The following is a 25,643-nucleotide window of genomic DNA, read 5'->3' as shown; positions in this document are numbered from 1 at the left end:
GACAACCTGCAGGAGAGAGCACAACAAGCATCTTGCCTGCATCCATCAAAAATAAGCACAGATCCTTCCATGCTAACAGCAGTGACGGCTGTGCACGACTCCAGGGTGTAGGGGAGTGTGGGCAGAGCACACTCAGCCACGGTACCTACTCCATCGATACACATTTCAGTCCCCAGAGCTGCCAATTTGGCACCAACACGTAATTTGTGCTAAATAACCTTTCAAGAATTCAACACAAATAATGTAATAATAGCAATTAGACCCTTTACCAAGCCCAGCTGTATCAGACACAGAGTCCAGTCGTTTCACAGAAGGGAAAAAGCACTTGAATATGGAATCTGCACCTTCACGGGCACTAGAGGCATGCAGGTATAGGTAATAATTGCATTCCTTGTGTATTAATGTTTGCATATAAGAAATTCATGCTGAGCTAGCATTAACACCTCCTTCCTCAAATAATAACTAAGTTTCATACTGTGCCTGAAGTGCTCTTTATATAGTACACAGAAATTGGTTATGTAAAGATTAGAGCTGTGAGAGTTGTTCACAACATAACTGAAAATTTAGTAACAAAACCTAGTTTTAGCCTAGGTTTCCCCAACACAAAACTCAGGCCAGCTCCACAGAAGGGTCTGCGAGTTTTTGATGGTTCTGACACTAAAATCGTACCAATCTTATTCTCCTTTCGCTCTCTTGGGTACAAGTAAAGAATAGAATGGCATGTGAAGAAGCTGGAAATGAAAACCAAAAAGAAATAGGAGCAGTAAAATTTCTTCCCTTCCTCCTGTGCCACTGCCCTTCTTTCCCATGGTGGAAAAGGGAAAAAGCCCCCAGCTTTCAAGGAATGTATGCTGTTACATGGTGGAACCACAATGGGATGTGTGGAGTTCAGGGTCCTCAGATGCTTTTGTACGTGTGTGCATCGTTACCAGGAGATGACTAGATTTGGTACCAGGATATTATTCCACCATTGTGTGGTGTGTTCCCATCTGATGTTGCCTTTTCCCCAATTTAAAAAAAAAAAAAAAAAACTAATAAAAAAGAAAATTAAAAAAGATACAATAATTGTTACTGCACACTCTAATGAATTATTGTGTTCAAGGTTCCTACAAAAAAAGTAATATTATACTCGGCTTATGTTTTAATTGATTTATTAATATTTTATCACAGGAATGTAATTTAAGCTCCTCATGATTTAGATCTCATAAACCTTTAGCATTTTGCAAATTCAAATTCCAATTTAAAGCCAGGGCGAGCAATTAACTTTTCTATCATCTTGTCAGGGGAGAAGGTTCGTGTTTAATTTGAGACAAAGTGACAGAAATATATATACACTGTATGTATTACCCCAAATTAATTTATGAGTCAGCACCATCCACCTTCCAAATGTAGATTTAATGGGAGGGGAGGAGGGAGTGGGGAGAAGACCCTGTTATTGTGGCTCTTGCTGCGATATCTGCCCCAAACTCACCATGAAAAACTGCCCCTGGTTTATTGAGATACCAGGCTAGACTGATTAAGCTCTATATTCAACCCCTTTGTTTTAATTTCCATTCACTCATCACTTTCTGATACAAAGCTTGTTCTCTCAAATACCAGCTCGCTGTTTCCAGCCACCAATGGGCAGTTGAAGCCACGCGGGTTCTCCCATTGCCTGTCCCAACCACTCCACTTCCTGCCCCATCAGTCCCTGTAAAAGACGGACAGCAGGCAAAGAAAGCCCCCTGACTGACACGAGTTAATACCTGTGGGGCAAATCCAGCAGCCCTCACTGATGAAGTGGTCTCACTGAAGTCTATGCGATGCTTGTTTTAGGAGAAAACAGAAGAAAAGATGGTGCTACTAAACTATTCTTGTTATTTCCCACTCAAAAGGGCATTCCACCTCTTTATGCATAATGAAGGAAAGCTGCAGCCTAAATTTGCATGGGCAAAAATATGCATGAACAAAATAAACAGTTGGTTAGCATTTGCATATGCTGTTTTAAGAAAGGAAGGGAAAGGCTAGTTTAGGGCTACCTGCCAGAGATTTTGCAGATCTGCTGTCCTCACAACACTGCTAAGCACTGCACAAGAGTTTGCTCATAAGCTGAAAAGGAAGGTTATTGAGAATCTGCCCCATATATTCCTCTTGGACTTTATTGCGTCCCTAAATACTTCTCTAAAGCAAGCTGCACTTCAGCTTTCTAGAGGAGAGGCTATTTAAAGTAATAACTTTACCATTACTGTTGATACTTCTGATAGTCCCACCATATTAGAGGGGATTGTTCCAGAAAGGGGTTAGAGGCTTACTTCCAACACCTCTATACACAACCAAGATGAATCTCAAGACTCCCAAAATCTTGATGCTAGAGGCTCAGGCCCAGGCATTCCAAGGCACCGGAATACTCAGATGTTAATCTGATTTACAGAGTTGTGACACTCGCTGCAAACACAGATCCAGCCCTACATCCAAACCTACCTAAATATAACCATAAGTTGCAGTGTTCAACAAGCAAGTCAGAAACATTCTTCCTCCTCACGAATCCTTTGGCAAGCTTTGGCCTTGCTCTTCAAAACATTTCAAAAGCAAAACTTCTTTGAAATAAACAAAAAAACCTCCACCAGTTTAAGTTTTTTGCTTCAGTTAATTTGAGGCCATTTTGTTGGAATTCTTAGGCATCTTCAATATGATTTTCTTCCCTTAGAAATAAAAGATAACGTACTTGTATCAACAAACAAAAAAGGTGCGTATGTGTATATGTACACACATCAAAAACTCATCCAAAGCTTTTCTCCAAACCTCCCTATGCAGTCTTACATAAGCTTACTGTCAAATTTATGTAGTGGAGACCAGACTTGAGGTACACACATTATCTGTGACCAAGATGCAAAAGATGCTCAATATTCATCCATACTTTGCCCTGAATACACACTGGACTTAGAGCCAAACTTGAAAATCTTGTTTTGTGCCTGATTCATTTATGAAGCTTCACTCTAATTCAGAGCCTTATCACTTTCTAAACTCAGGTAAAAAAAGCTTTGCTGTCGTGCATATTTTTAGACAAATTATAGCAGTGTCTTGCAATTGCCTTTACTTTGTGGTGTCTGCACTGCTGATAGACACCAGCCCACACTGGCATCGTTGTCGAGGTGTCCCAATACTTAAAATACTATTAACTGTACATCACAAGCATTTGAAGTGCATAAGAAAACCATAATCTTAATTACACTGGAGGACTAGTGTGATCTCACATGAAATTTGAGCTACTGTTATTAAAAATAGAGAGACCGTATTTACTTAATGCTTCTTACAGTAAACCAGTCAATTTTAAACTTTCAAGGTTTTATAATCAGACAAAACAATACTGGGGGGAAGAGGCTGTCTGTGGAATTTACTATACAAGCATTTCACATGTCAAGCAGCAAAAATTTGTTTATTCTACTAAAAAGAGTATTTCTTGAATTACTATTGTATATGAGATAGGATAGCTATTTAGACTGCACAGCATAAAGACAAAATAACTGGCAGAAAAGACTGGTTGCCATACAGCATTCCCGCCAAAAGCCTCACTCCCATCCAGATTTCAACCAGCTTTTAGATACTCAGATCTGTGCTAAATACTGGGTAGCCATCACATCTACTCACCATAGAATGGTTTGGGTTGGAAAGGACCTTAAGATCATTCAGTTCCAGCCCCCTGCCACAGGCAGGGACACCTCACACTTGACCATGTTGCCCAAGGCTCTGTCCAACCTGGCCTTGAGCACTGCCAGGGATGGAGCATTCACCACTTCTTTGGGCAGCCTGTGCCAGTGCCTCACCACCCTCACAGTAAAGAACTTCTTCCTTGTGTCTAACCTGACCTTACCCTGTTTCAGTTTGGACCCATCACCCCTTGTCCTATCGCTACAGCCCCTGATAAAGAGTCCCTCTCCAGCATCCTCATAGGAACATTGCCTCCCTCTTCTGTGCACTACCCTGAAGGGGGCAGAACTTTTGTTCACTTCACTTCTGTTACCTGAGGTTCACCTGTCTGAGCCTATGGAGCTTACATGGAAAAGACAAAGTCAGGAACCTTTCTACCTCCAAAACCACAGTGACATGAATCCATGGCACTTAGTGGCACCCAGACTTCAGACACAAACTTCAACAGATGCTCCTTGGAATGACATACATTCAGAGACACTCACTTCCTATGGATACCCTTACACTTGCCAGGTCTCCATTAAGAGGGAGAGGTGTTCTTTCCTTTGTGCTCAGAGCAGCAGAAGAGCTGTATTACACCATACCATTAAATCATCCTTTTGCTTTGAGAAAAGTAAAACCCTTTCCCTTCGTTTCTCATCCTGTACCCACCACCCTTCCTCCAGGTTCTTCACAGAGAGGGTAATCAGGCTTTAGAAAAGGCTGCAAGTGGAGGAGTCACACTCCACAGAGGTGTTCACAAACCTTGCAGATGAGACCTTCAGTGACAGGGGTTAGAGAAAGCCTTGGTAGTTTTGGGGAACGGTTGGACTTGATGGTTCTATGATTCTATACTCATTTGAAAAGGCGAGATGAACCTTTAGCGTGGACACAAATGGGGGAAGAAACATTCTCCTAGTAATATTAAAAGCCTGCATGCAAAAATTATGTTGCCACATAATCCTGCAAAACGTACACCTGAAAATCAGAATGGTTTTGGCTCTAAAAAACACCTGAAAACCACAAAAAACCAAAAGCCCCCACAGCGACACCTTTCCCACATTGGCAACTTAAGTGGACAATAAGAGAAATCAAAACCAGAACCAGAATAACCCCAGAGGCAGGGCCACCCTTCATGAAAGGGCACTCTTCAAAAAACAGCTTCAGAAGCACACCTCCACAATTCATACACCACTTTATTTAAGGTTCCTTTTCATGTTTGCCCAGGTTCACGTCAAGGGTACAGCAACCCAAGGTGTTTCCACAGCGAACTTTCATGTCTGCTGCAATTTTCCCTTTCAAATTCAATACAGTAAAATGAAATGAAGCAAAATGAAACAATCTTTATATACCAGTTCAGCTAGCATTCCCTAGCCCTCATTGTGCTGCAACTCTCATCAGCTCTCATTTACTCAGACAAGACAGAAAAGATTTGCAGATCCTATTACATTTTCCCACCCTATTTCCCATTCTGTGTGTAATTTTTTCCTTCAAATAATACTGATTGTGTCAACTGGAAGGAAAAAAAGGGGGGGGGTGGAGAAAGAAAGAAACAAGCACTCTTTGTGTTCTCTTTGTAGTAATAAAATATGAAAAGAAGAATTCACAAGAAAACAGCTGAATTCCCACTGCTTAGCAAAAGGACCTGGCTACAGCGGACACATTCTACTTAGAGCGGCATCTCCAACGAAACTGCCAAAGCATCACAAAGAGTTGTGTGCACTTTTGTTAGTGAATAATGTGGAACCTGGGTGCACTTCCTACCAACTGGAAACCAAAATCCTGGAAATTTGTACTTTATGGTAAGGAATGGAGCAGGGGGGAACAAAAGTAAGCGATAGGAAAGAAGGCAAGCTCAGGGTAGGCTGCTGTTACTGGTACTAGTTTTTCTGTAGAGGAGTACAAACAGAAGGTTTTAAAAGGTAGAAATAGTGAAGGGTTAGGTTAAAAGGAGTAACTGAACTGGTAAGAGAAAGCAGAAATGCCGTCTAAAACCACCTAAAGATGCTGGATTTCATAAGTAACTCAATTCAAGCACATTTTTTGCTTTAAGCACATGCATGCTCTCACTGCAATCTTGAGAATAAGAGCACCCTTTCTTTTTTCCGCTATCTCTTGCCTCATATATTAAACATTTTTCCATGTTTGCAGTAAATGACGCAATTGATCTTAAAGAAAACAGTGTCTTACTGAAGAACCTCTATTCAACCTCAGACCAGGTCCTTTAGGTGCACTATGAGAACACTGGTTCCCAGAGAAAACTGCATGCGATCACATAACTGGAAAAGAACAGGGAAGTCGAATTAAGGCTGCTCTGTCAACTTTAGTACTCACAGATTTTACTTTAGATGAGCCAAATAAGCTTTCCCCTTTTTTAGTGTATTTAATTCCTTAGATTTTCAAATAGCGACATGAAAAGTGAGAATCTGCTACACACCAACATATTCATGCTTTGGGGCAACCAACAATGCGGCAACCTTCAGGCCCACCAGGCAGATTCTGCCCCTTGAGTTAACTAAGCAGCTGAAAATGGTAGTAGGTCTTCCTTATTTTTGTGGAACAGCTACGGTCAGAGTGGTGGGGTGTCAAGAAGGAAAAAATACTTCCCTGTCAAAAAGGTCCTTGAATTGATGTTTTTCAAAGCATCATTCCAAACCATGATGGCATAAGAATGATTAGAAGATGTTATTACAGTGTTTTAGCATGGGCAAAACCAAGTATTTTCCTGTAGGCTCAGATCTGCAAACAGCACACCTGCAGCAGCTGCAGCTCTCCCTGAAAATTATGTTTAAAACTCATTCACCTAACTATAAATAGTTAAACTCAGTAAAACTTATAAGCAAATGAGAGAGGTGGTTGTAACGGTAACTGCAAGACAGTGGAATCTGCATCTCATAAATGCAGATAACGTGCATGAGAGAGCAAAAAGGAAAGCACCAGGCAGTCTTTAAACAATTTGGAACATCAGAAACATGCAATTTTAACTTGCACAAACACGACAGAAGCACAGGTTTAAGGAAAATTCCTCTTAGGAGAAATAGTCACTGATTAAGCTGAACTCTTAAAAGTAACATTATGCTCAGGAAGCTACAGCCATTCAGTCTGGTGGATGAAGAAGTGTTTGCATCGGTTGCCATTATCTTCTACACACTCCCACCATGCTAGGGATTGAGATGCTGACAACAACAGTAAGTGAAAAACAGGAAGATTTTGTTCAAAGGCAAGGGAAAGAACTGTGAAAGAGGAACAGAGGGGCAGCAGGAGGGATCTCTGCCACCAGGAATTCTGTCATCTGTTACAACTTCAGTTACTTGCTCCTGAGAGAAAACATGCATCATTCTTATCATCACCAAACAAACTGAGAGCCCAACAGATCTGCTGCTTAATTAGATGAAAAGCTAAACTAACTTGATTCCTACCAGACAAGTCCTTACATGGCTTTCCTTGCGTACCTACCTGAAGTAAGCTGAGCACAGAAGGTCCTGCTTAACTAAAGCTTCTGCCTCTGCAGCCCTTTCTTTCACTGGGAGCACAAAGACTAATTCAGTACTCTGGAAGGAGGGGAAAAAAACCCACCCACTATTCATCTGGTTGTGTTCATAAAAATCACCACCCTGACCATGCTCCCAAAACTGCACCGCTCCTGCAGATGTGTACATCACAAACATCCAGGTCTGGAATTTACAGTCAACAAACAGCAACACAAACAACCACCCGAGAATGTATAAACACTCGTAGGAGCAAAAATACTCCGCCTGGCTGCACCACACACAGTGTTTATTTATCTGCCTTGCAGAAGATCAATGGGAGAAGACATTCAAAACAACCTTTTAAACAAAGTGTCACTTTGTGTTAGTTTATGTCAGTGGGGCTTCTTCCAAGTGCTTGTGTCACAGTAAGATATGGATGTGTTTAGATAGTTTTCTTGTTCTTTTACTCCAGTCATGGCAGCTGGGCACGAGCGAACAGAGAGGAGAAGGGCTGCTAGTCTGATCGAGTTACTGATTTAACATTTAGAGTCTTTGCAGCTCAAGAGAAAATTGCTGCGTATTCGTAACCTGAATGCAGGTCAGTAACTTTGAAAGGTCAAGCTGAACATTTAAAATCTTTTTGTTATTAATTCCCCACCAGCTCTTGGTTGTGTGAATGCCAATGAGCAGACTCAGAGCTCTACAATGGGATACAATGAGTAGCAGTTAGCCCGTTAGCTCTGAAGACCTGGTCTTCAAGAAGACGCAAAAGGGAGTTCCAAAGCAGTAACTTTCTGCCATACAAGCAAATCGATTCTCTGTTCACTTGAGACCCACTTCTTAAAGCACAGGAGGCACAGATTTCTTTACCGGGGCTTTTTCATTTGTCACTGACCCTCTCGCCTAAAGTCAAGGAAACCGAGTTTTCTCCCTCCACTTAACTTTTCAGGAATACAAAAACTATTTTGGTGCTATCACAGTATCACAAGATTTGCTGATGCTCCTTAATAACACAGATAACTCCCCATAGGACACTGCTTTAGGTCCCTATCATTATCCACACTTTACCATCAAGAAAAACTCAAGCAGAGCAAGGCAGTGCAATGCAGCAGGGTTACAAAGAAAGCAGTAGAAATGGGAGCAGAATGCAGGTTTTCTTCCTTTCTAGCTCCCCATCTCATCAGAAGGCCAGCCATCTGAGATGATGAAATTCAACAGAGGTTATGATTATGCCATAGGTAGATTTACATTTCTAACATACAAACACTATGGTGTGCGGTTTATGCTACTGGCCTTTCAAGGGTGCTCTCACTCTACGACAGCTTTCAAATACTATGGGGAAATACTCATAGGCCAGGAAAACTGCGAGGGGGTTCGTTCCACAAGATTAAACTCCCATTTGAAAAGATGTGGATGATGGTAAAGAACATAACTAAAGCATCACAGTAATTTCAAAACTAATTCCCTTTTGATATAATATACCCAGCCTCCAAAAGATGGAGAAATAATCCAGAACATGTATGACTTGCTGCTTTGCTATCGGTACAGCAACCTAAGTGAGACAGGCTGTGTGATGCCAAGGGATCACATGAAGAAGTCAGTTTTCCCCGTTTTGGTAGATCATACACACTCTCCTATAGCATCTCAGCAAAGAGCGGATGAGGGAACAGTGGAGCACATTTGGAAGAGCAAACAGGCTATGGAGCCACTGACAATAAATGAAAGCAACACAGGAAGTCTATGGAAGCAGTCTGGTTGTGGAATGGACTACTCCAAGTCAAATTCAGGTCTGAGGTAAACAGACCAAGTTCTTCTGGAGCAGCACCCAGAGACAGCAGTGACCTGATTCACATCAGAGGATTCTGACCAACAGGAAAGCATGCGAAGTCTCAGGACACAAGTATCTGGTGTATCTCACTCGTGCTTAGAATATTTGCATCATACTCCCCTCCTTCAGATCTAAGGCACTAGACTTGACAGTATAGCATTGGTATGTCTAGGTTTCTAACACCAGAATAAATCTGTAAGAATAGACACGTACCACACATCTGGTAGTAAACTTGTTTTGAGGGTCTGTGTCTTGTGGAGTAGTCACGAAGCCAAGGTGGCAATGCTATTGATTTTCAAGCTCTGGCTTAAGCCATAAATTACCAATGCTCTGCTTTACTTCCTACCTTAAATATACTTGAAAATTTGTCACAACTTCCCATAAGTAAGCACCTTCAATGATTAATTTTTCAAGGAAAGCATCTCTAGCATTGTTGGTGCAGCAACCTTCTAGTAAAGATGGCCTTATACAGAAGCAGTCTTTTGATTTAACAACTTAAATCTCTTAAGATGCTTTACCCAAGGCTTTTATGAGCAAGTAGCTCTCTGCTCTGGGAACGTCTACTCCATTACTAACTGAAAAAAGTAATGCTTATGTATCCCACACCAACCCTGAAACATAATCAAATAAGGAATACTGGTTAAGTATTAGACGCTGAGTACAGTGAGAGACACAGTGCATCTTCAGTAATTGTCAGAAGAACATAGCTTACTGAAAACAGATCCTGTTTCACAGGAACACAAGATTCTAGTTTAGAATTTAGCGCTAAAGAGGAAGAAGAAACACAGCCCGATGTACGTTCACTGATGGCATCCTACGTTCTTACAGCTTGTGAGGGCATTACACTGAAAGAAACACATTTTGTATGCTCATGCAATACCTTCAACCACACAAACATATGATCAACTATCATTCCTGTTACATTATCAGTATCCTACTTACCAGTGCTTAAAAGGTGACTCTAGACTGAACAAACTTCCTTAATTTGTGATTTTCTACTTATGCAGCCCAATTTATCAAGTGGGGGCATCTTATACCGCACCCATTATAACACTCCTCTGCAATGTATTAGCCCAAATCAGCGCACTCAAACTCCTACGGAAATTAACCAACAGCATGAGCTGGCTTGGAAAAAGTCTGCCTTGCTGTGAAAGAAGACATTACCCCACCAGAACTATAACCCTCATGGCTTTCTTTTTTTCATTATTTACTTTTTAATGGAAGCAAACCCCCCTGTCATCTCACCTACTCCTCTTTTAATAAGGAATGACTGCCGTGACTACCCCCATCTAGAACCACCATTCACTGCCAGCACCTCTGCTCTCCTCGTGTGCTTAGAGAATAACTGATTAGCACTTTGCATAATTAACCTGATTAGCACTGTGCATAATCAAACTGATTAGCACTTTGCATAATTAAAAAGAAATAATAATAATAACAATAATAAGCAGTAGGTAATAGCAAAAGCTGCTAGTCCCTATGCCTGTTCGTTAGCTCTAGGATTAGTTTAGCGCAGCATATTTTATTTCTTCAAACTATTTTTTTTAAAGATGCAAAAGCTCCCAAGAAACACAAGTTAAACCATTCTCATTTACTTTCAAAATCACTAGTGAAAATATTGGTTGTTCCACTACTACAACTTAGGCTTCCTTGTGCCTTTCTTCGCTCCAGCCAAAGACCTCATCAGGACGATGCCCGAGAAGATAAGACTACCAATTCCGATGTCTGTCTACAGCACTGCTTTTGGATTCATTACCACAGGATACAGAATCTCACATTTTTAAATGCATATATGCTCACAAGGGTAGGAAAGATGTATTATTGTTATTGTCAAGATGGGCAAGGTAGTAAGACACATATCCTCAAAAGTATGTTGGTACAGAATTCTCTCCTGCCCTAAACAATTACTCCAGACCACAGGAAGTCTGGAAAGGAACATGGAATTAATCAGATTCCTGTCCCTAAGCCTGCAGCAATCTTCCCCCATTGGAGCTTTATTCTTGTGTGTATGTATGTATATTTTGCAACCTGTTCAAGAATGTGAGAGACAGAATGTACTTCCTTTGACTGCTAGCCTGTCCTATCTCCAGTGTAAATCTACCATGTAGGGTTTCAGGATTAACAACCACCTCCCAAGGTCTGAAGAACCTGTGTAGCTGCACCTAGCTAGACTGCAAACTGGGTGAAAACATCAATGCTAAATGTCTGCATCACTAGTGACTCAGTTCTCTTGGACATTCAATGCCAGACAGCCCAGAAGAGCAGCGCCCCAGGTGAGTGGATAAGCCAATGCAACCTCATCCCTCCTAGTCACCACAATAGCCTGCGTTTCTCCTCACTTTATTAACTTCATCTCTCTCTAGCATCCTGAGATTACAGCTCTGATTTTCCCTGCATTGCCCACAGAGCAATCTTCATCTTACATTTTCTATTATACCTCCAAGAGCACCCAAAATATTCACTGCCAACCCTCTGACATCTCCTTACAATGACCCTGCCAACATTTCGCAGTGGGTAGCACATGTTACGGCTCCTCTGCTGCCTGCTCAGCCAGTACAGTTGGGACACTGAACAACTAGGGAGTCAGTTTGTTCTGAGCAATCAGTCTCCCTGCCCTGCAGCTGTCCAGACAGGAATTGCTGCTGCTGCCAGACACTGCATGGACCTCTCCTAGAACAGTGACAGAAACGTTCCCATTGTGCCAGAGTTTCTCATAGAACAAACTGATGAGAAACTGTGCGGCGAAAGAGCAATGAAAGAGAAACTTGGCATAATCAGCTGGAAATTTATTACCCATGCACAGAGGCCTTTCCATCACCCCAAGCTAAAGAAACCCATACGAGCAGCAAAGGGTTCAAACCGAGTCCCTCATTTCACAAGTTGCTTAGCTTCAGAAGAAAAGTGTTGCTGTACTGATTTTTCGAGTCCAAATGTTCCTGGGGAAGGTAGTTCCAGTAATTCTGGGAAGGAAGCCAATCCCTTGGCTTTATATGTAAATATTTAAACAACATTATTTTTATATACATATCTTTTCTACACATATACATATATGTCTTTAGACTTCCAGACTTGCAAAACTGCAACGGAAAAAACCATGCCAGTCAACATACAGCTACAGGCCTCCTGCCTGAACGATGATAACTGACCATCAGAAACAACACAACAATGACTTCAGAATAATTGAGCTATGTCATCTACGTTTACTGATCCACCCAAACAGAAGAGCTGACAAAGTGGGACTACAGATTCTAAGGCAGAGAGACTAAAGTCTTGAAGTGGCAAGAACATAAGGTTCATCAACTTTAAATCTGTCGGAGCCTATACGGATGCCGAGTGCTCAGTCCACAGGTATGGAATCTCCACCTTTGGATGACACAAAGCTTCACATTCCTAGCATCTTAGCACCTTGACACCCGACAGTAAAGCTGTGATTTCATCGTGTTTAGAAAGGTCACCGGTGCTTCAGTTTTAAGTCAGCTCCATACCCCTAAAGGGATTACATGGTAGAAAACGCAAGTGAAAGAATGGAAACATAACTGGCACTGAGATTTAGTGAATAAATAAAAGGGGGTGGGGGGACGCTCTAAAATTGTTGAGCAGGGGGTTGCTAAAATGGAGGAAGATGATTTAGTGAGAGGAAGGTATCCAGTCAGAGCATGTTCTGAATAAATCGACCCATGAAAACAAAATTTAACACAGAAATTCCACCTGTATATACTCGGTAAGAAAAAAACACACCTTGATACAAGGTGCACGTGCATCAATTCCTAGCTATATGATCTGAAGTAATACATTTACGAATACAGTATTTCCATGTTTGTTCAAGTATGTATATACAGCACAGCCAGTGCGAGCTTTATGAAAAGATCACAGAAGTGCACATACATGTATATAAAAATCATGTTAAAAAAGGGACCAAGAGCAGGGCAACTCCTTTAGAAAATATTTTAATGGCTTTATAAAAAGCCCTCACCCAAAGTTTGAGGGGCTTTTGCAATCTTACATTTTTCTATTGCAAAATACACCTGCTTTCTTTTCTTTCTTTTTTCCCCCTAAACTAAATATTTCTTCCATCTAATGACTCTCTTTATTAGACAGCATCTAATTTGCATACATTTACATACAATTTAACTGCTAGCTTGTGAGAACAAAGAAATGGCTCTGTATTGTACTGAAGGACAATACTCAGAAAAGGAAGGTATAAAAACCAGCTAGCTCGGTGGCTGTGTATTCTCTTTGTTTCAGAAATACCAGGATTTTTAAACACACCACTTAAAGGGTGAAAAAGATTATTTCATCAAACAATGAAAAAAGATACAGCGCAGCTCCCTTTTAACACATTCTCTCTCTGGCCTGGTTAATGGGATTTAAGAGTCCAATATTTCTTTGCTTTCTTCTGTTTCCTTTATTAGAACTGATGGATTTAATTCTGTCACATATTTTACTTCATATTTTATTCCTATAACAATCTATGCTGAAGTTCAGCTCCAATGCTAATTCAATACTATCTTCCTTTCCTTTCCAGTCAGCCTGGAATACAACTGAATGATCTTTGATGGGCATGAAGTACTTTGCCCTCAATGCCCAGTGCTAATGGATGTGAAAGAAAGCCTGCCAGCATTTTACCTTGTGGCAAGAAGTCTAGAGACAATGAAAACTTACCATGTAGCTGACCGGGATTCAACAGGAAGGGAAGCAAGGCTGAGCTTCACTTGTGAGAACAGGGAGGGACTGTGGTCAGAGTAAATGCAGGATGTAAAGGATGCGTCAAGCCCTCTAGCCCCCTAAAAGAAGAGGAGAAAAGGATCTTTAACATCTCACATGAAGCAAAAACATTTAGAAACTGTTGGCAGGAACTCCAGCACCGGCCCTATCAAAAACATTATACATCAGCAAAGGGTTTCTCTCCAAAGGCTTTGCAGAAGGAGTACCAGTTTACAGAGAGTGGCTACAAATCTAACCCGTGTGGACTTGACATAAAAATCTGTCAGGAAAAGAAACAAAACCAAACCAAAAACATTATTTCAGGCTGCATGCTGCACATCTCCATGTCCCCTCAAATGTGTGAAACCCGGCAAAACAGAATGGCCTGCCATTTGTTCCTGCCTGCACAGCAGAGCTGCTAGCTTCCCTTCCTAACTCTCCCCTTCCCAGCATCATATTCAATGACTTGTGCTCAGTGGGGTAGAAAAAGTTAAGTACCAGCATTTTGTGGCACAAGGATGAGGGAAAGAACACCCATTCACTCTGGTGGCATCTTATAAGGGCCTGCCCTGCAGAAACAGAATAGGTGAAACCTTTTCTGGTGTAAGCAGACCTATTGCAACCTAATGGAATGGGACTACTCATGGTAAAAAGCATGAGGGCTAGTTAGATTGCATACAAAGCAGGTGTAGCATTTAGGATCCAGCAGTCATCTGCTCTGTTCAGTTTGCCCCAGCCAGCCACATGGTATGTGGTACACTGGCTTTATATGATCAGCAGAAGGCCAAGTGTTAATTTGATGGGCATTCTCACACCGGCATGTGTGGCACAGTAACACTGTGACTGAAGATACAGGATCCACATCACAAGCTGTGCATAGAAGAAACTTGTGCTGATACTGCCCTGACATGCCTCACTGGCACTCAAAATACATTATAGGTTATTTTCAGACACAAATTTTAATTTAAAGCTGGCTGAAATGTTAATGAAGTTTTAGCTCTTTTTCAAAGGGGAAAATTCCCTACTGCTTACAGATATGTTTATTCTCTTTTTTCTTCCCCGCCTGATCTGCTTCTAATGACATATAGCAATGAAACCTCATAAAAGAAATTAATCAAGCCTTCATATCGCTCTCCCTTTTCAAGAGTGGAAAGGTTGAGGTGTGTGATCTTCAGAGTTTCTGATGCATACCAAAATGCAAGTTTTAGAAACAGTGCAGAAAGTAGATTCCAAAGCCACTGGTCTTTTAACTGTCATATCCTATGCTTACAGCTATATCTTGCTGAAACCACTGGGTTATTATTTCCAGAACCCAACTATAATGTACGCTTATTTTAACTGGAGCTGCCACAATCCCATCCTTTCCTCACTTTTCTCTCCTCATGTCCCCAAGTCCATCCTTGACCCAGGACTGGATAAAACGTCTGGTTCAAGGAGCTTTTAGCTGAATGCAGTCTTCTTTTCCCTGTGTTTTCAGCCACATCAACCCCCATGTACAGCTCAACATTCAGGCATGGCACTTGGGGGTTAGAGCTAAGGAGGCAGCAGAGCTGTACAAGAGGAGGAACACCAACAGAGTGGTGTCAACATCTATCAGCTTAAGCTGCTGTGGGCCTATATCTTGAGATGTCTGGGGCTGCTTTGGTATGACATGGAAGAAAGGCTCTTACCACATAGCTGGAAGCCAAACCAAGCATGGCTTTACAGGTAGAAAAGCCCCCACTTCACATGCTAACCTAGAAAACCTGGCAGGCTATGCAGATCATACAGAACAGATGCAGTCTGCTTCTGACGAAAAATAGCTTGAGATAATGGTGCACTGCTACAATCTGCACCAGGGGCAATTTCCAAGTGGCAGGTTGAATTAGCCTCAAGTAACATGCATTTCAGTAACGCTTCCCTAAGGCAATAAGGCAAGGTCCCACATTCAAAAGGAAAGAATTGAGTTTTCTCGCCAAAGGCGAACGATGAAGTGCATGATAAAGAACCACTGTTACCAGAAACGAACATTTGGAAGCTCCCAAAAAAATATTTAAAGGACTTCAGAAAAAACATCTGGAAATACGGAGTAGGAATTTTCTTTTACACCTCTACAGTTACACTAAGCATCTCTTTTGCTACTTTCTTGGAGCACAAGCATCAATTCCAGCCTGACTAGAAACCTAGCTTTCTAACCATCAGCATTTCTAGTCACTGCCCAAACAGTTGTGCGGGAGGCTGTGGGATGTGTATCTGGATTTCAGCTGAATATCTTGGACACTGCAATCCAAATCTCTTCCTTTAGCTTGTGTGCTTCAGGGGTAACATAAACTGGAACATTTAAAACCCTACAAAAGATCTTTTAGCAGTAAGGAATCACACAACACCATTGTCAACAACTTCTTCAGAAGGAGTCACTAAGGAACAGCTGCACTAGGCAGCTAGCATCCACAGTTATTCATCATCTTTGGAAGATACAACAACTTGGAGAACTAGAAGAAACAGTTTGGACACCTGATCTTCATCCATTTTCATCACCTCAGGATACAGCCTTCATCAGTGCAACAGTCTCGTGCATATATTCTTGCTGTGGTGACACTGAATACTTTTCTCTATACAAATAACTCTCTGTTAGAAAACATGCACACATATGTACCTACCCATGGGCATATATATACACATATAAAACACTCTGGTAAATTCCTGTTATTAATATCCAATTACGACTGTATCATTCGCTGTCATAACAACTGCTTGATTTTATTCTTTCCAGGTTACAACAGATGCCTGCATCAGTTTTGAGGGTATTCAAAACAACAAGCAGAATCTAAGAAACTTAAATTATGTCAATATTTGAATACTTTCTAGTCAAGGGCTCGAATGGTTTAAAAGTGTTTTACCACAACACCAGCCTCAAATTCAATCTTCAATTCAACAATTCTTCCTGGAGCTAAAAAGTAGGTTACACAAATTGTTCAGATTTTTCCCTCTTTTTTCTTTTGTTGTTCCATACTCCATTGAAGCCGAGACACGAAAATGTAAGAGTTGGTATGAGCAGAAGAATCATTCAGTAGAAAGTAGCTCTTTTTGCACCTAATTAAGTTTTGGCATTTATGAAGTTCCACTTTTTGTACATAGCTGTCTCATTACGTTTTGTATTAGATGTTATGGGTGGGATTATCCAATGGAACAAGGGTGTGATCCTCTTTCCACTCAAATCATGGTGAAGCAGTTCAAGCTGAATTCACCAGCAGCATATTCAGGCCAGTTTTGAGCGTGTTGGAAAATCCTCCCCCCTTCCCAACCTGCCCAGAAAGTGGGCAGAAACAAAATCCCACCACCCTGTGTCCAGGATGCAACATCTGCAAGCTGCAGCTTGCACAGTTCCACCAAATTAGAGATGCTGAGAATTCCCTTTTAAATACAAACAATATTTCTGAAGCCAGTAAACTCTAACGTTCACTTTGATTTGATAAATTATATTAAATACAATTTGCCTCAGCAGCATTTTAAACCATGACAGCTAGAGCGCGAGTAGGTCAATTTTACATACAGAAGTAAAATCTCTCCAGTTGTGTATACAGCTTGGATTATGTATGCAGGCCCACACTCCCCGAGATAACAAAATTACCCGGCTTACTCTCCAAGCCAGTCAGAAACCATGTACTTGCAGACAGCAAAGTCAAGCCCAAGCCAATCAGTCCTGCTAAGCAGCTGCTATCTCAGTTGCTTATTAGTTCACCAGTACACTAGCCACAACCAAAGGCTTCAGATGGCCTTATAGTATGCCCAGAACAAAACTGCCTCCGCTTTCAAAATACCACAGAAATGCAACCATGAACGAACGCTATCAAAGGGTGGAGGTAGGAGAGAAATCCATTTTAAATTTTCTCAAAGCATTATTTTTTAATAGTGAGGAGCAAATCCTTACTCTTGAATCCTGTATAATAACAGAATCATGCTGTTTGTTGGCAGAATGCTATGTTTCATTTCAGCGGAAAAAAAAGATTGCCTAATAATTTTTCCTGATTTAGATGGGTTTTAGGTCAACCTTAGCTACATACAAATGAATGTTTTGTTCAAATTACAGGGTAATTTTAATTAGGACACCCTATTAGACATCCTGTTGTTCTCCTTAATGGACTTTCTCAATTATGAGAAGAAACACCTCCCCACCAGCCCGCGACTTAAAAGTTAAGGTAAAAATTATGCTGAATAAATACACAAAGATAAAAATTATTGTTGTGCATTAGATCTTTTTATTTCTCTTAATCTTTATTTGGCAACTTCTGTATCAAAAGGGCAGAGTTCAGAATTCCACACCCATTAAACACCTGTTTAAAAGCCACTTGAAGCACTGGAACCAGCCAAATATGTCCCAATTAAGCAGAAACATTGGCACTGCTGTCCTGAGTAAGGAACACCCATTGCCATTTGCTCTCATTAGGTTAAACGGGTTTCTTGGGACATAGCTGAATTCCTGATTATGTGCATTGCAAATGGATGGAGAACACCAGAACAATGAAATTTAATTCAGTGTAGCCTTCTGTCCAGTTGTCAAGCATGGAATTTTGGGAAAAGCGAAAACTGAAGCTCTGGGAAGTGGCTGACATAATGGAAAGAACTGGGCTGGGATTTCTTCTTGAAAATGCCCTGAGATTAAGAGTTGATTCCCTTTTTCTTAGCATCTCCTCCTCTGTACTTTGTATTGGTTTGATTCCCTTACACAGTTTTATTTGTTAGTTATAAGCCCAATATGGTGTCTACGATATTAACTTTAGTTTTAACTTGATCACCGATTACTTGATTTTGTTTACGATTCCGGATGGAATGAAAAGCTCAGAAAATAAAGCTTTTTTTTTTCCACAGATCAGACACAGTATTGCAAGTTTTCCAAATATTTCTGTCAACTTATTTAAAGGCTCATCTAGAGAGACCAGCTGCACGGCAAATGGAAGAATCTTGTCTCTATCTTTCATTTAACCTCTTGGCTTCCGTCAAGGATGCTGTCATGCTTGCCAATAAGCAACAAGTCAAGTGGTCTTTTTCCAAACACCCAACAATATATTTCAGGGTGGTGCCACTAGAAAGCCACTAGACAGGATCAGAGCAGAGTGGTAGTGATTAAAAAGTATGTCTGAAATTGCTCTAATATCCATGCTCAATCCTCTATAATCCCACTTCATTATCAATTTATTAACTTCCTTTGTTGTCTTTTCTGTCATCCTCCTGTGCCAGTCACTAATATATCTTAGTTTGGAAAGTGCTGTACTCCATGTGCACAAAAAAGCTAGCATACTTCACATAAAACTGATCAGTTAACTGTATCCAAGTAAAAGATTTAAAGAGTCTTTAAACTGATAGCCTAACATCAAATATATAAAAAGAAGGGTTCAGCACTATAAACACTACATGATTCACAACTCCTATAGTTAGGATGTAGGCAGCCTGACAAAAACACCTATATGTTTTTCACCTATGCCACACTGACTTCTTGAGAACACAAATCCTGTTGGTTTTCTACGATCTTTATACTTAGTGTAGAACAATCATTTAGCGCCTACATTTCTAAAGCAGGCTTTAGTACAGGGAAAAAAAAAGCACTCTAGGAATAAAAGATGTCAGCTAGCAGTCACTGCTGACCTAAAACTATATTTATTTTCAAGACAACCATAAGAGTGGCAGATGCTTTCTTGTTCTGGCTGGCTACAAATGGCACCAAGAAATCCTAAGATAGACACTTGCATACTTACTCTTTTGCTTGTTCCCCACCACCACCAATAACAAGTATTTTTGCATACAAACAACACTTTCTGATTTGCTACTGCTGCTTATTTAAATATCGACGGGTGCCATAGTCACCGTGGTCTCAAGAACAGTTTGCCTTCCATATTCCTACTGATCTCAACATGAATCCTGGGTACCCAAAACATGTGAAAAATATTCCATATTTATTCACCATTATTTAATTCACAGCAACTGTTGCTGCTCTATAGCGAGATCACTTTACAACAATATCCCTAAAAAGTGAAAGCCACAGTCCTTAGCTATTTCTTAATTTAAGCCTTAGTAACTTCCCTCTTAGAATTGGTGGCTGACATTTTATTCAGCAGATGATATCTGTACGTGCAGCACTTCCAGACTACAAAGAGCTGCAAATGCTATCATTACAAATGGGTGTTTTCATCTGTAGATGTTTTGTGAGACTACCAGAATGGAGTAAGAAAGCAGGAGCACGGGTGGAAAGAAAAACAAAACAAGCCTACAAACAAACAAAACACTACAAATCACAACAGGACAAGAGAAAAATCAAGTGGTGACATCACCCTTACTGGATCAGTAAAAACAATTCTGGCTTGATTGGAATTTCAGGGTTTTTTTTTTTCCTTTGCACTTCCATTAGACAACTATAAAAATGTTTAGCTGTATCACTTTCACAGACACCCAGATAAACTACCTTGTATTACCTGCACCTAAATACACCTAGTGCAACTTAAATGTAAAAATAGTAGTGTTCTGTACTGTAAAAACAAATAAAGGGAAGCATCTCTACACCGCTCTCCTCGAAAAAGCACAAACAATTCATTCTATGTATTTCAGCTGGCATTTCACTCCTGCTGAATCAAAAGTGTATTTTGGACCCTGGAGAAGCTGCCTTCAACACCACCCTTCAAACGCCTGAGCTCAACAAAACGCAGAGAGCTGCAGACTGGCACGTTGGCTGAAGTGATGCAACATTTCACAGGAGAAGAGACTTTGCCTACATCACAAATATCTACAGTCAAATCACTTTTATATCCAATATAAATAAGAGATATAGGTTAATAGAAGAGAAAAACACACCTTCAGAATCACCTGGAACACTGTGTGGAGCTGTCTTTTAATTGCCTACAACAGCAAGTTTTAAAGCTTTTGCAGAAAGCAATTAAGTGCCTGTAACAGAAGCTGAGGACGCGGACCTCTTGGCCCCGGGAATATGTGGTAACACCCAACATATTTGGGAAAAAGAGAGGAGCTTAAAAAAAAAAGGGAAGGAAAGAAGGCACCGGAATAGACTGATCCAGGAATTCCTGAAGTACAGAAGCCTACCCAAGTATCTAAAGTCAAAGGAATAAAAATAAAATACATCATAATTACTCTTGTGTCAAGAAACACACTCTTCCTCACTACCAGGATCCCACAGAGTTGCATCTTGGTCTTGAAAGATGCAAAAAACTGTGGTCCATGAAGCAGAATTGAAGTCGCAAGAGAAGAAGAGCAAGAAGCGAGGTGTGGGGCTAGAGCTGAAGATGAGAATGGCTAGAATTAAGAATCCTTGTCTCTGAGGCTGGGAGGGGAAAAATAAAGGAAGACACAAAGTAAGGGGAAGTCAGTGGAGGGATATTATTAATGTTTTGATATGCCATCTTGTAATATCCCACCGAAATCCACATTACTGCATGCTGTTACTGTGTTTGGCCAAGTGCACCACCATATTTAATTTGAACTTTGATTTCAATAAATCACACGATACAGGGAGGCAACCAAGTGACTCACAGTCCCTTCTGAGCTCTCACCTCATTAAACCTTAAGACTGTAGTAGGAACAGCAACCAAAACATAAGTGCACTACACAGAGGAAAGGTAAAGTATTGAACGGAACATCCCAGCACTGGTTGATCATTTGTTAGACACGAACAGTAACTCAGCCTAACTGCTGGCATGGCAGTTAGAGCAATAGATAAATTCGGTGCATGCATCAGATACAGCAAACCATGGGCTGCCCAATTTTCTAAGGAGAGCACAGACGCTCTGCACACCTGAGCACGATTAAGTCTTACTGCTTATGAAGAAGAGAGTCAGTGTTGGCAGTGCACTGGTTTGAAAGGGAGGGAGGCAGTTGGAGGAGAAGCATAAACCTGTTTCTGCTCACTACCAACATTATTGCAGTCCCCAGTAATGAGGTGGCTAGGCCAGAAGGGGAAAGGGATATAGGATCTGGAGTGCTTTATCAGCTCCAAGACCAAGTGCTGGTTTTGGCACTATCTTCACTCTAGTGAGTTACAAACAAAAACCCCCACAACCAACCAAGCAGGTGCTTGCAATCTGAGAGACCACATGCCAGCTACAGCTGCTTCAAACTGATTCAATTACATCTGCCTGTGTAGTCCCAGGACATCAAGTCCACCGAAGGGAACCACAGGTCCAATGGAGACCCAGTACTTTGGGATCGTAACGCTCCATTAAATTAAGGCGGAAATCCCCCAGCTGAAACCAGGAGAGAATATTCAGACAGGGTCTGAAGCACGTGAGCACACTCAGCCTAGGATAAGATGGAAGATGGGAGACAGGATATGCATGACACTGGGATGCACAGCAAAAGCCCTTTGGAAATAACGCCTCAAAAATTTCCTGAAGCAGCCTGACAGCACTGCCTTGTTTCCCAAAACACTGGGTGCAGTACATTTGCTTGAACATGCTCTTGGGATTGGGACTTCACTCCAAACCTTGTTTGTACAAAAAGGGGCCAAGCAGCTGGGAAATTCTGGAGAGTAGCGTGTCCTCATTAGCTCCCATCTGCCATCAGAACTCAGCTCATGGCAAGTTTGGCTAAGTCCTGGTGTTCTCAGGTCCAAATCTGGGTCAGTTTTAATTACACTATACAGAATTCAGCGTGCAGTTTTTAAATCCTTATTATACAGCGCAGAAGAACGGGCAGCTCTCCAACTAATCAATTTTTTAAAAGTATATATATAAAAATTTTAAACCAGGCTAGACAGACAGTGGGTGGAAGGGAAGGGAAAAAAAAAAGTCTAAGCGAGTACAGGGGTTAGTTAAGAGAACTGTTAGCAAAAGTGGGTCAGCAGCAAGTTCTGATTTAAAACTTCAAAGGAAGGGGGAAAAGGAAAAAAGAAAACCCTCTTCATTTTTCAAGGCAGTGAAACTGATGTGCGAGATGTACACAGTTCGTACTTCTTTTAGCATCAGCGTGGCTACACACAACAACGCTGCAGCCACATTGCTCTGAAGGGAAAGACAGATCACCTTGTGACTACAGGAACACAGCACGCATTAGCTGACCTACTCCCATACCTTTTAACGGGGTTACTTCCAGGTTAGGGAAAAACCCTTTTCCCTACAAACAAAAAATGAAGATTGCAGCCTTTACCTCATAGGTACAGAAAAGGTGTGGTGGTTGGAAGCGCAGTTCAATAGGATTCTTGAAGGTGATAGTGAACTGCAGGATGTTAGACTAAACCCTCACCCAATTAACACTTTTTGGACTACTGTAACTGCTATTTATTTCCTCTTCTTCTATGCCATCAAATAGCCATCAGCCAGGTCAGGACTTGAAGAGTTTTGCTTGCCAGGTTGCTGGCAAACCAAATGATAGGAGGCACAGAGAACGGCATGTTTTTCACTGAACAGACTCCTGGGATAGGATAGCACGCCAAATCTTATCTATGTAAATTGGGCTAAAATCTACTCTCAAAGTCAACAACCAGAATCTGCCCTGTTTAGAATCTTTGTCAGATGCAAGGGAGCAAGTGGAAGTCTTCAGTGACAGTTACAGACATAAAGGTAGCTCAGAAACGGAGAAGGATGATCAAGGAGAAGAGTAAATAATGATGAAATGATAGATGCTTGTTAGAAGAGCATAATATTCTGCCACCCCTTACACAAAACCTACACCTTCAAAGATTTCCAAGTTTGCTTTAAATGCTTCCATGAAAAATTCCCATTAAAACAGATTCCCCCTTCATGCACCCTGTTAGTATTATCATAGCTTTCATTTTAGAGCTACAGCATAGCAGAAACACGACACAATCCTGCACTCTGCCTTGTAAGTACTTCTGCAATTGGTGGCTAATCCATACATCTGTAGCTGGTAGGTGAACCTGGTACATCCTGATACATCAAGAAATACATTGCTATTTCAGGATCAACAAAAGCTGCAAGGCTGAATAACCAGACAACTCTCTTTCTTTGAATGGAAGCTTTTGCATTAATGTAAATCCCCTCCCTCATACACTACCTCTAACATATGAAAATCCATACATGGATACATATACATGGATATATAACACAACAATCCAAGCCAAAATCAAAAAAAGAAAACTTACCCCAAGAGCACCACAGTCCTACATACCATCAACTTCTCCATTTTGGTTCTCAACTGTGGGAGGCCTTTTTGCCCACAGCACCTGAGTGGTTTCAAGCCCTAACTGACCCCACCTGGGCCCACTTGTATTAACCAAGACAATCAGCACCCCCCTCTGGGACATCTGTGAACTTAGCTGAGCTGATACCAAAAGGAATTCGGATTAAAAAGAAGCAAGCTGAAGCCACAAGTAGGGTGGGTGATTACTGAAGCAGAAAATTACCCCATGTGAACCCATTTTCTAAGGGTCTGGTTTCTCAGCAGAACTTTTCACTATGAAGTTTCTTTGCAGGTCAGTAACAGAACACAAATGTGCAGTAGAACAAGAACACAGCAACTACTGGTAAATTCAGCCCAGATTTTATCACTGTATCATTCTCGTAACAGAAATTTCAGTGCCCGGAAGTGTCTTTGGGTTATGCTCTCCCTCAAAGCATTGTTGGTGCTTTGATGCCCTATCTGAAGACACCACCAGCAGTCACTAGCCAGAATAGACAACTTCTAACTTACACCAATGAAGCGTGGAGCAGCAATCCTATCTAGTGCTGCACATGCTCTGGAATACTGACAAGGAAGTTCAATGGTGAAACGGGATGGCTACTTGGGAAGTCCAGAAGTGAGAACTGTGCAATTCCGAAGGAAAGTTCAGCTTTTAGTTGATATTTTAGTTTTATATCATCTATCAGTTCAGCATTATTAAATAATTTTACATATCTCTTTCTTTGGCCTCTCTGCTTTTTCTCTTCCTCCATTTGACATGCGTTCTAACAAACTATTCCAAAAGGTAAAAGATGGCTAGCACTGTATCCACTGCTAAGGTGGACTTTTCCTAGGCTTTAAGTAATCTTAAGAACCACAAGTATGACAACAGATGTCACTTACTACCTTCTGCAATGGTGGAACTATAAAGTAGAAGGAACCTACCTAGCTTCTGAAGTGTCTTTACATTCCGCTATCCAGACAAGTGGAAGCTGCAGTGTGCAAAACAAGCCCTGTTCCCCCCCCCTCACAAAAAAAAAAAGAGGCTCTGCCCATGCTCACATCCCCACAGACACTCTTCTTTTTCTTTCCTCTCCTCCTTCTAAAACAGTGTTTGAATGTGACCCAAGTTAACATCACTAAAACTCTTCAGGTTCTTCAGCTGATAATGCACCATCTCAGAGTTGAATGTTGTCACCCTAACTTGTTCAAAGGTGCATCTGGTAGGCCTGAGTTCTGACCAGCGAGCCTATTGGAATGGAGACAGCCTGGTATTTCTGAATGATCCATGCTGTTCTTGCATAACAAGGCTCCCACAGAAGCGTATATTCCTTCTGTCGTGGGAAACGGGCGAGGTGCCTGAGGATTGGCGGATGGCAAAGGTCACACCAATCTATAAGAAGGGCAAGAAGGAGGACCCGGGTAATTATAGACCGGTCAGCCTTACCTCCATCCCTGGAAAGGTGATGGAACAACTTATTCTTGACTCCATCACTAGGCATATCAAGGATGAGGGGGTCATTAAGAACAGTCAACATGGTTTTATGAGGGGGAAGTCATGTATGACCAACCTTATAGCCTTCTATGAGGAAGTGACTAGGTGGAGGGATGATGGTAGAGCAGTAGATGTAGTTTTTCTTGATTTCAGTAAGGCATTTGATACTGTCTCCCACAGCATCCTCATAGATAAGCTAAGGAAGTGTGGGCTTGACGATCAAGTAGTGAGGTGGATCGAGAACTGGTTGAAAGGAAGAAGGCAGAGAGTTGTGGTCAATGGCGCAGAATCTAGCTGGAGGTCTGTGACTAGTGGAGTTCCTCAGGGGTCGGTGCTGGGACCGGTGCTGTTTAATATTTTCATCAATGACCTGGATGAGGGA

The 25,643-nt window shown here is 41.3% G+C and overlaps 1 protein-coding gene across 18 annotated transcripts in view; it reads right to left on the bottom strand.

Moving 5' to 3' along the window:
* ZBTB20 (zinc finger and BTB domain containing 20) overlaps positions 1 to 25,643 on the bottom strand; it is a 490,951-nt gene that overhangs the window by 351,499 nt on the left and 113,809 nt on the right. For 17 of the 18 annotated variants that reach the window (XR_010612127.1, XR_010612124.1, XR_010612125.1 and 14 more), the window contains one exon: positions 13,627 to 13,748. The gene's annotated coding sequence lies outside the window, so the exon portion shown is untranslated. Of the gene's footprint in view, positions 1 to 13,626; positions 13,749 to 23,749; positions 23,808 to 25,643 lie in introns of those variants that run through there. The other variant, XM_065676357.1, reaches the window with a different exon arrangement.

The sequence above is a fragment of the Lathamus discolor genome, chromosome 4, assembly GCF_037157495.1.
Source record: "Lathamus discolor isolate bLatDis1 chromosome 4, bLatDis1.hap1, whole genome shotgun sequence".
Classification (NCBI taxonomy): Eukaryota; Metazoa; Chordata; class Aves; order Psittaciformes; family Psittacidae; genus Lathamus; species Lathamus discolor.
This window is presented reverse-complemented; position numbering and strand designations above follow the sequence as displayed.